Genomic DNA, 10,462 nt, shown 5'->3' on the forward strand with positions numbered 1-10,462 from the left:
TGGGGAGCAAGCTTTCAGAGCACTGAGGTCTGCAGGGCCAAGGATGGAGAGGGTCATATTGAGTTCAAGCGCGATTAATATTTCTTGTTCCCTAGCTATCTCCTTTCAATATTCATCTGACCAACGAGAGATTAAAATAGTTTCTTTAATATTACTCATCATCGTTTTCTAGACCTATTCAGTCTGGATGTTCTCTTAATGGAATATTGCTATGTTCCTTGCTTTCAAAATGTTCCAAAGAAAAAATCCCTATGAGATACACCATGCTCTATTGAAAATGGGATTCTGGAAGAGCGTCTATTGCCACTACTCTAAATATTCCTTTAAACTATTGTCTAATCGATTGCTTACTGTTGACACCTAATCCTCTACGATTGGGTGAATGTGGAATGTGAACAGTCATCAAGAAGATGAACTGATCAGTCACATTCATGTATATAACAATAGCTACCTAATGAAATAAACGAATCAGTTTTTTTGCCAAGTCTGGAGTTACTCCTGGCCTGACATGGTATCAGAGCCAGCTCCTTGTTTTAGCTATTATGCTCCTGTAACTCCTCTATCCTGGCCTCTGCCTTTGCCTCTGCCATTTCCCCTATGTCCTGCCATATCCCCTCTGCCATATTCTTTTCCAGCGCTGCCTCTATTCATAACGCATCTATCCATATTCAAAAAAAAAAATTGATGCCATATTCTCTCTGCCATCCGCTCAGCTTGTCGGATTTCTTGTTTTGGCTCAAACATTTTTGCAGTCTGAAAGTTCTCTGCTATGTTAAGGCTCTCTGCACCCTAACATTCTATGTGACATGATTTTCTGCTACACTATCTCTCTCTGTCCTCTTTGCCAACGCTCTAGTGCTCTGGCATCGTTTTTTGGTTCATGAAACGCACTGCAAACTCACTTACTATACCTCATTACTGAACGTTGTTTTGACATTATTGAAACGTTGTGTTGTTCTTTTCATTCCATCTCAAACGTAAAAGCTGTGCTACCATTTTTCAATCCATTGAAACGCTGTAGGATAATTTGTGGCAGCGATATTTAGCCTGTTCTCAATTGCAGTCATCTCCTCAAGCGCCACCGAATCTTCTCCAATTTGCTGCATCTCGGGCATCAGGGATTTACCGAAGGGATTGATTCCTTACCAACACGATATGAATTACCAAGAATGGAAATGACTTACTACCTGGAATGGCAATGACTAAACCAGGCCCGAGGTCGATGATACTAGTTCTGTCCGACATTCAATACAAGCAAACTGCTGCTACCGAATTGCGTGTTTTGAAGTTTGTCCTCCATTATGTTATAGTAAAAATTCCTTTAATGACAATATATTAATTATGTGCAAAATATTCGATGCATATAGTTATATGCAAGAGAGGATGCATTAAATGTTAACGTTCACTGATTCGGCCGTCAGGCTTTGGAGGCTGTGGGGTCTAAACTCAAACGATATGTTATTTTGTCACCAAACGAACCTTAATCCATGGTCTGACATGGTATGAGAAAGATATGGAGTCTCTTACAGTTTAAAATTGTGGAGTCGGTGATTGGGAAGACCACTGAGATATTTGAGCACCATAGATCTTTTGTTGAATTTTAAACTCGTGTGAAAAGATTGAGCATCCCATGTTGTTTACTGCTGCGCATGCATGGAATGATTTTTATTGGTAGCTGTGTACATTTTTGAAAGTCATTTTCTATCTATGTATTGAAGTTGTGATGACAGTGATTCAACGGGTATATGAAAATCTTATGTTAGAAATTTTAGTGGATGATAATACCCTTTGAGAATGCCCTTTTGAGTACATTTCTACTATATATTGGTAGACTTTTTTTTTTTACAGAATGCATTCAATCATCTCTATGGTAGCAATAGTTCTCAATGGCAAGGAGAACTATCCTGAATGGTCCCGGATGATAAAACACACCCTCATCTTCAATGAGTTGTGGAAAGGAGTGTGTGTCGGAGAAGGAGACAATGACCCAATACAGCCTACATCAGACAAAGAGCTCGTCATTTGGGATAACAAGAACAGAAAAGCATATGCATTAATCGTAGCATCTGTAAATGAAGAAGTAATTCGCCATATTTCATCATATTCAACTGCCTTTGAAGCTTTACAAAATCTCAAAGAACTCTATGACTCACATTCTGCACTTGAAGTTGTTCAGCTCATGATTAAACTCTTCACTCTTGAACTGAAAAATAATGATCCTCTTGCTCTTGCATCTGAAGTAAAATCCATAATGCATGATATCAAATCCACTAAGGTTGAGCTGGATATCCTTCTTATTGCTTTTCTCAAGGCACTCTATCCTACTTACTCCAATTATCTTGAGTCTTTACAAGCAAATGGAAATCTTAAAGATATAACCTTTGACTCTCTTGTGAAAAAGTTTGCTGAAAGAGAGAAAGCCTTTGGAAAGAAGACAGTCCCTGAATCTTCTGAAGAGACTGTTTGCCTTGCTCATAAAGAAAAGCATCCTGCTCAAGATTCTACAAGAGGAAGAGGTGGACGAAGAGGAAGAGGAAGATACTTCAGAGGCAGGGGGGCAGACATTCTCAAGAAGAAAAAGCAGATCTGCATTGCATTCACTGCAAACGAAATGGATCACATGATGCTTCTACATGCAAGCTACCATGGGACAAAATTGAGCAGAAAAGAAACCAACAGAAAGGTAAAACTGATGATACAGACAAAGGTAAAGCACCTGAATCCGCTCACTATATTGAGGCACAATGTAACATTGGAGTAAATGAAGATTTGTTTAATGCTTCTTTGCTTCTTCGAAAAATGATTGGTTGCTTGATTCAGGAGCAACCTGTCATATGACTCATAGGAAAGATTTTTTTGAAGATTTCACTAACAATGTTGATGGAGCAGTATACTTTGCAGATCAATCAAAAATCAAGCCATCAGGGCTTGGCACAATCAGGCTTAAACTGCCTGGTCTTCCAGACTTTCTTCTGGATCATGTTCTATATCTCCCACAGCTTAAGAGAAACTTGATGTCCTTGGTCCACATCCGCCAGCAAGGTCACTCCATTCATATGTTTGATGGCAAGCTTGAGGTAAGAAAAGCATCTGACCACTCACTTGTCATGAGGGGAATAGAAGAAGAAAGTCTTCTCAAACTGCAAGGAACCTCTGCTCATGCACAACATTTCTCATATATTTCTCATCATGAAGAAGGTACACTTCCATCAAGTTTATTATGGCATGCTAGATTTGGACATTTAAACTATGACAGTCTCCGCTTATTGAAGAAAAATGGTGTTGTTAGTTTGCCTACAATTCCTAGGAAACATAAGCAATGTGATGCTTGCATTCTAGGAAAGCATAGCAAACAGTCTTTTCATGATTCACATTCAAGAGCACATAGGAAGCTTGAACTCATTCATTCAGATTTATGTGGTCCAATGCCTGTTCCTTCTGTAAATGGAAATAAATATATCATGACATTTATTGATGATTACACCAGAATGTGTTGGGTTTATTTATTGAAGAACAAATCTGATGCTTTTCAAACATTCAAGAATTTTCATAAATGGATTGAAAATGATGCACAATCTCATATTGGGTCTATTCGCACTGATAATGTAAAAGAATATAGATCAAATGAATTTGAACACTATCTTCGCCAACATGGGATTAAACATCAAACAATTGTGCCTTATAATCCCCAACAGAATGGTGTAGATGAAAGAATGAATAGAACAATCTTGAATATGGTACGATCCATGCTCTTTTTCAAAAATGTAAAGATAATGTTTTGGGCTGATGCTGTTCTATGTGCTGCATATATAAAGAATAGATGTCCATCTAATGCTATAAGAAACAAGACTCCTTATGAATTGTGGTATGGACATGTTCCTTCGGTAAAACATCTGAGGATCTTTGGTTCCACTTGTTATGCTTTGATACCAAAGGTACATAGAAACAAACTTGGTGCTAGAAGTCGTAAGTGTATCTTCCTGGGGTATTCAAACACCTCTAAAGCATACCGCCTCTATGATGAAGTAAATAAAAAGTTTGTTGTATCTAGAGATGTCATTTTTCTGGAATCATCCAAATCTGACAATGTTGTTGAGCGGCAACTTGATCGCTTGGATAGATTCGCAAAAACAAAATCATTTCAAGAATTTGATAATCATATTCCACATCTTGAAGGGGGGATTCCTATACTAGATCAACATGTGGAATCTTCTTCTGAAGAACAATCTCCCCTGCATGAAACTCCAACAACGGATGATGCTTTAAGTGATGTAATTGATAGAATTGGGAGACTCAATCTTGATTCAGTCCCAACTCAATCAACAGAGCAGCCTGGACCATCTCAGAAAGGTCCCCCAAAGTGGCTGATATAGACACTTGAAAGTGTTCATCCTGATGAAATTGGAAAAACAAGAACCAGAAATTCAAACCGACAAAATGGAGGTGATGTAGATGACTCTAATTCACCTGTTGATATGGATGTTACTTGTGATTGTGAATTGAACTTGTCTACAGATTTTGAACCAACTTCCTTCAAAGAAGCTGCTTCTCATGATGAATGGAAAGAAGCGATGAAAAAGGAGTATGATGCCCTCATAAAGAATGGCACTTGGAAGCTGGTTGATCCTCCATTTGGAACCAAACCAATTGGCTGCAAGTGGGTCTACAAGAACAAATACAAAGCTGATGGCTCACTTGACAAGCACAAAGCTAGGCTTGTGGCAAAAGGCTTTGCACAGAAGGAAGGGGTCGATTATGAGGAAACTTTGGCCCCCACAGCAAAATGGGCCACCATCCGGACACTCTTTGCACTAGCTGCTCAGAACGGTTGGAAAGTCCATCAAATGGATGTAAAAAATGCATTCTTGAATGGAGATCTAAAAGAGAATGTTTTTATGTCCCAGCCTGAAGGATTTTCTGTGAAAGGACATGAACATAAAGTATGCAAACTTGTGAAGTCCTTGTATGGCCTTAAACAAGCACCACGAGCCTGGTATGAAAAACTAACTGAGCATCTTCTGAAACTCAACTTCAATCATTTTGATCTTGATGATGCAACTTTATTTGTCAAGAAAGTTGGCAAAACTATTGTATACCTTGTGGTATATGTAGATGATCTTTTAATGACAGGGAACAATGAAAGCTATATTGCATCCATAAAGAAAGAATTAGGAAAACGTTTTGAAATGACTGATTTGGGCTATGTTCATTACTATCTTGGCATTGAAGTAACCCAACATCCAAAATCCATATTTCTTTCTCAAAAGAAATACATTGGAGATTTGTTAAACAGATTTGGCATGACAGAGTGCAATCCTCTTTCTACTCCAATGGAACAAAACTTAAAGCTCACATCTATTGAAGGAAAGGAATTTGAGGATGCAACAAAGTATAGACAGCTTGTAGGAAGTCTCATCTACCTCACTACTACCAGACCAGACTTTTCATTTACTGTTGGAATCCTCTCCAGGTTCATGCAAAAGCCTTGTGAGGGACATTGGTCTGCTGCAAAAAGAGTTCTAAGGTACTTGAAGGGAACTTAAGACCTTGGAATCAAGTATACACAAGTGGACGACTTCAGCTTGATTGGATACTCTGATTCAGACTTCGATGGAGACAAAGAAACTGGAGTATCTACTTCAGGATATGCTATGAGTCTTGGATCAGGAGCTGTCTCTTGGAGATCACACAAACAATCAGTTCCAGCAGATTCCACAACAGAAGCAGAATACGTGGCAGCAGCTGAAGCAACAAAAGAAATTGTGTGGCTCAGGAAAATTCTTGAAGATTTGCAGGTAAAACAAGTACAATCAACTCCACTCATGATTGACAACACCTCTGCAATAAAGTTGGCCAAGAACCCAAAGTTCCATGATCGTACAAAGCACATCAATACTAAATATCATCTGATCCGACATCATGTTGAGGCCAAAACAATCCATCTTCTTCATTGTTCCACAAATGAGCAAATTGCAGACATCTTCACCAAAGCGCTTGGAAGAGAAAAGCTTGAAAGATTCAGAACGATGCTTGGACTCACCAACATCCCTTCAGATTAAGGGGGGGAATGTTGACACCTAATCCTCTGCGATTGGGTGAATGTGGAATGTGAACAGTCATCAAGAAGATGAACTGATCAGTCACATTCATGTATATAATAATAGCTACCTAATGAAATAAACGAATCAGTTTTTCTGCCAAGTCTGGAGTTACTCTTGGCCTGACACTTACTCTGAATAATATAGCATGTTGGTCCCTAATTTCCCACAATTTTGAACAAAAGTTCAGTAAGTGATCAATTGAATCCTCCTCCCTAGTGCACAAGGGGGAATGAGAGGGGCCAGAGAAGCCTCCTTTCATAATTTTATCCCATGTGAGGAGCTTACAATGCCAGAAAATCCAAAGAAAGAAAGAAACCTTGGGTCACAAATTTGAGTACCATATTTTTTTCCATAATGGGTCATGATCTTGATCAGAAGAAGTGGAAAGAATCGAATAGTCTTCTTTAAGACAAAACATACCTTTTGGGAGGTGCCCCCAACAAATTTTTTCTGGTTCACCATTGTTCAGAATGGTGCACTGTCACAGGATCAAGGTGAGGGCTTCCCAATCCAAAGGCAGATCTAGAACTGGCCAAAGATCTCTAGGTTTCCAAACTCTCCACTTTGACGATTCAGTGGAGTCTTTCAAAAAATCTCTAACATTTTCCAAGCCAAGATGGGTGGTGAAGGATTCAATTTCCCACAGATTGTCCTCCAAACTGATTTTGGGGTGTTTCATCCAAGCATCCTCCAAAAATATAGCTTTTCTACCATCTCTTATCACCCAGAACCCATGGTCTTGAATCAAGACTTGGTTATCTTTTGCCCTATTCCAGATTGAGGATCCACTCAGCATGCTATTATGGGATCCTAGGGGATCCTGCCATCCATCCAAACCATATTTAGATGACCACACCTCCTTTCAAACCTCCTGTCCACCTTGCAACCATTGCCACCAGACTTTAGCACTGAGGGTTTGAGACAAAATGTTTGGGTCGTTCAAACCAAGGCCACTCTAGACCTTTGTTTTACATAATTTGTCCCATGCAACCAGGGCCCATTTTCGACCATATCTGCGGACCTCACCATAGGAAGCTCCAAAATTTTCCTATCAGATATTTGTATATACTATAGGGGGACAAAAGGGTTGAGAGTTGGTAAATTGGGATGGCCTATAAAATAGCTTTTAGCAAGATTAATTTCCCTTTAGAGTTGAAAACTCGAATGGTCTAGTTGGAGCATTTTCAGCCGATACGACTTAGCAGGTCCTTCTAGTGTGAGACTTTCAAGGAATTAGCCACCAAAGGGATGTTGATATAAGTGTTTGGAAGGGATACAATTTTGAAGCCAAGAGTTCGAGCCATATGGTTCTAGACTCAAGGGTGAGTATTGAAAAAGAACATATTAGATTTGTCACCATTAATAAATATTCCAAATGCTTGTTGAAATTCCTCTAAGATGGATCCACATTCTCTTTCTTTTCTGAGGATGGGCTTTATCAACAACTTGTTTTCATCTACAAATTGTTGGTAAGTGATGGAAGGCATTGCTTGGGTGAGTTTTAACCCGTGAAGGGATATGTTCCCCACCACAACCTTTATAAGCATGTTTAATCCTTCTGCAACATTGATGGAAAGGAAGAGGGTTAAGGATCTCACTACCTCATACCCACAGATCCCCTGAAGGTGCGCGAGGGAGCCCCATTTACAACAATGGAGTAGAATGGGATTTCAATCATAGATTTGATCCAACTAGTCCATGAGGATGAAAATATGAACACTTCCAGGACTTTCAAAAGATAGTTCTAGTTCAAGCAGTCATAAGATTTTGAAAGATCTAATTTAATCGACATATTGGGGACTTTGAACTAGATAAGGATTTAATTGCTTCTTGTGCAAGCAGGATACCATCCATTATCTGATGACCTTCCACAAAACCTAACATCTTGGGCCCTATGATCCCATTCAGGAGGGGCTTCACTTGTCGAACCAGGATACTTGAGATAATTTTATAGATCACATTAGATAGGGAAAGGGGATGAAATATTCTTGGGTTTAAGGCGACACCTTTCTTTGGGATCAGCGTGAGAAAAGAATAAAGAAACAAATATTTAAATTATCAAAGTAAATACTCTCTGAAATAAATATGCTTAGGAGTAAACTGAGTTTGTCTCCTATACAAATAATTATTCCCTTTTTCTTAAAAAGAAAAATTAGTGTTAAGAGGGATATTACACTCTAGGATTAGGCAATAGGCGCAGGTTATGGCTTAGGCTCACATTATGTACCTTTGAAGCTTGTAGTGTTGAAAATAGAAATTAGAAATGTTAAAAAATACATCAAGAAAAATCCTAATTTAATTTTTCCTTGAATTAAATTGGGAATAAAATTGTAACCCTACATCTCATGACAACTTGTAATATTTAACTAAGTTAATTTGACCTAGTTAGCTTAGTTAATTCAAGTTGAGGGTCTATCTAGAGTCATGTAGAGTGTCCCTTGCAATTAGGAGCACTAGTTGAGATTATTTTGAGTTGTAATTATTTGATTCAGTCTAATTGAGTTAAAGTCAGTTAAACTAGTTCCAACTATTGGAGGAATTTGTGGGAGGTCTAGTAGTGGGGTGTAACCTATGGTAGTGGGGTGTAACTATTTCGTGTGGAACCCAATTATCCTCTTGATTCGAAGGTCTCTGTTTCATCCAGATGTATACCTTAGGAAGACTGTACACCCCTCCACGCGGGAGGGTGTGGGGGGGATCACCCCCCTCAGCTGCGGGGTCCAGGTAGTGCCCCTGAAGCTAAAAATAGATGTACAATTTCCTTGTAAAAGATTTTAATTTTGTAGTCAATCTAGGTCATTTATTAGGTGGATGATCTAATGGTAGAAGTTATGTTTAATTTAGGGTTTTTTCCCTAGAAGGAAACCCCTCAATTTATATGAGGGAATTGTATTGCAACTGTGTATATGTGTTTTCTGAGCGAGAAAGAGAAAGGATATTGTGTGAGAGAAAAGATGAAATTACAGAGGCTTTTTTGTAGGTTGTATCTCTTCATTTTGTTGGATAATATAAAAGGAAGGACTAGTTGTTTCTCCATGGACGTAGCCCAAATTGGGTGAACCACGTATATCTGTGTCTCTATTGTTTTATCATTTTCTATGTTTGTGTTTCTGCAATATTTTATATGTTACATTGCTCTGTAATAGATAATTTTCTAACAACTAGTATCAGATCCGACGGTCTATTTGGCTGTTAAACCTGTTCAAGAGAAGCGTTCTTGGTTTGAGTGGGAGAAATGGTAGAAGATGGTAGGTTTAGGGTCAAGAAATTTAACAGCAAAAACTACCAGTTGTGGAAGATGCAGATGGGAGATTAACTGTATCAGAAAGATCTATACCTACCATTGAGTGGAAAAACAAAGAATTCAATGAGTATGGGAGATACAAAATGGGAGATTCTCAATAAAATGGGACTTAGAACAATACCGTTGTGCCTAGCAGCGTCAGTGGCCTTTAATATTTCAAAGGAAATGACAACAAAGGGTTTAATGATGGCATTGGCCAAACTATATGAAAAACCCTTGGCCTTAACAAGGAATTTCTTATGAAGTGTTCATTTAACATGAAGATGTTAGAAGGTGGATTTGTTGCTAATAATTTAAATGAATTTAATATGGTTACCAGTCAGTTAAGTTATGTAGGGGTAAATTTTGATGATGAAGTTAGGGCTTTGTTATTTCTATGATCATTGTGATAAAGTTGGAATGGATTAGTTATGGCCGTTAGTAACTCTATCTCTGGTTCTAGTAATTTAAAGTTTGATGGTGTCATTGGTGCTATCCTTACCAAGGAAATGTGAAGGAAAACCTCCAGTGAGACATCAGGTAATGCTTTGAATACAGAGACTAGGGGTCTAAAAATGGAAAAACAAAAGAGCCTAGGATATTGCAGTAAGTCAATGAAATGAAAATCCAAGTCTAGATCATGGATAATGTGCCTGAAATGTGGGAAGAAAGGACACCTGAAGAAAGATTGTAAGTCTCAACAGGGGAAAGAAGGAAACACACAACAAGAAAACAATCATAAAGTGAATGTGACAAGTGATGTGTTGCAAGATGCTTTAATTAGAAAATATTATTGATGCCTGGGTGGTAGTTTTAGGGACTTCATTCCATGCCACAGCTGATAGGAAACAATTTCATGATTATGTTCAAGGAGATTTTGCACAGGCTTGTTTGGGTGATGATAAAGCCTGTAAAATCATTGGAATGGGTAAAGTTTTCACAAAGAAATAGAATGGAAACCAATGTCTATTGAAGGAGGTAATGCATATTCCGGATTTGAAGAAAAATTTAATTTCAACAGGGAAGTTGGGAGGCAAAGGTTGTGTAACTACTTTTACAGATAAAGCCTGTAAGGTCA

This window comes from Pinus tabuliformis, chromosome 2_2 (assembly GCF_031772625.1).
Source record: "Pinus tabuliformis cultivar Carrire ecotype Pingquan chromosome 2_2, CPIR1, whole genome shotgun sequence".
NCBI lineage: Eukaryota > Viridiplantae > Streptophyta > Pinopsida > Pinales > Pinaceae > Pinus > Pinus tabuliformis.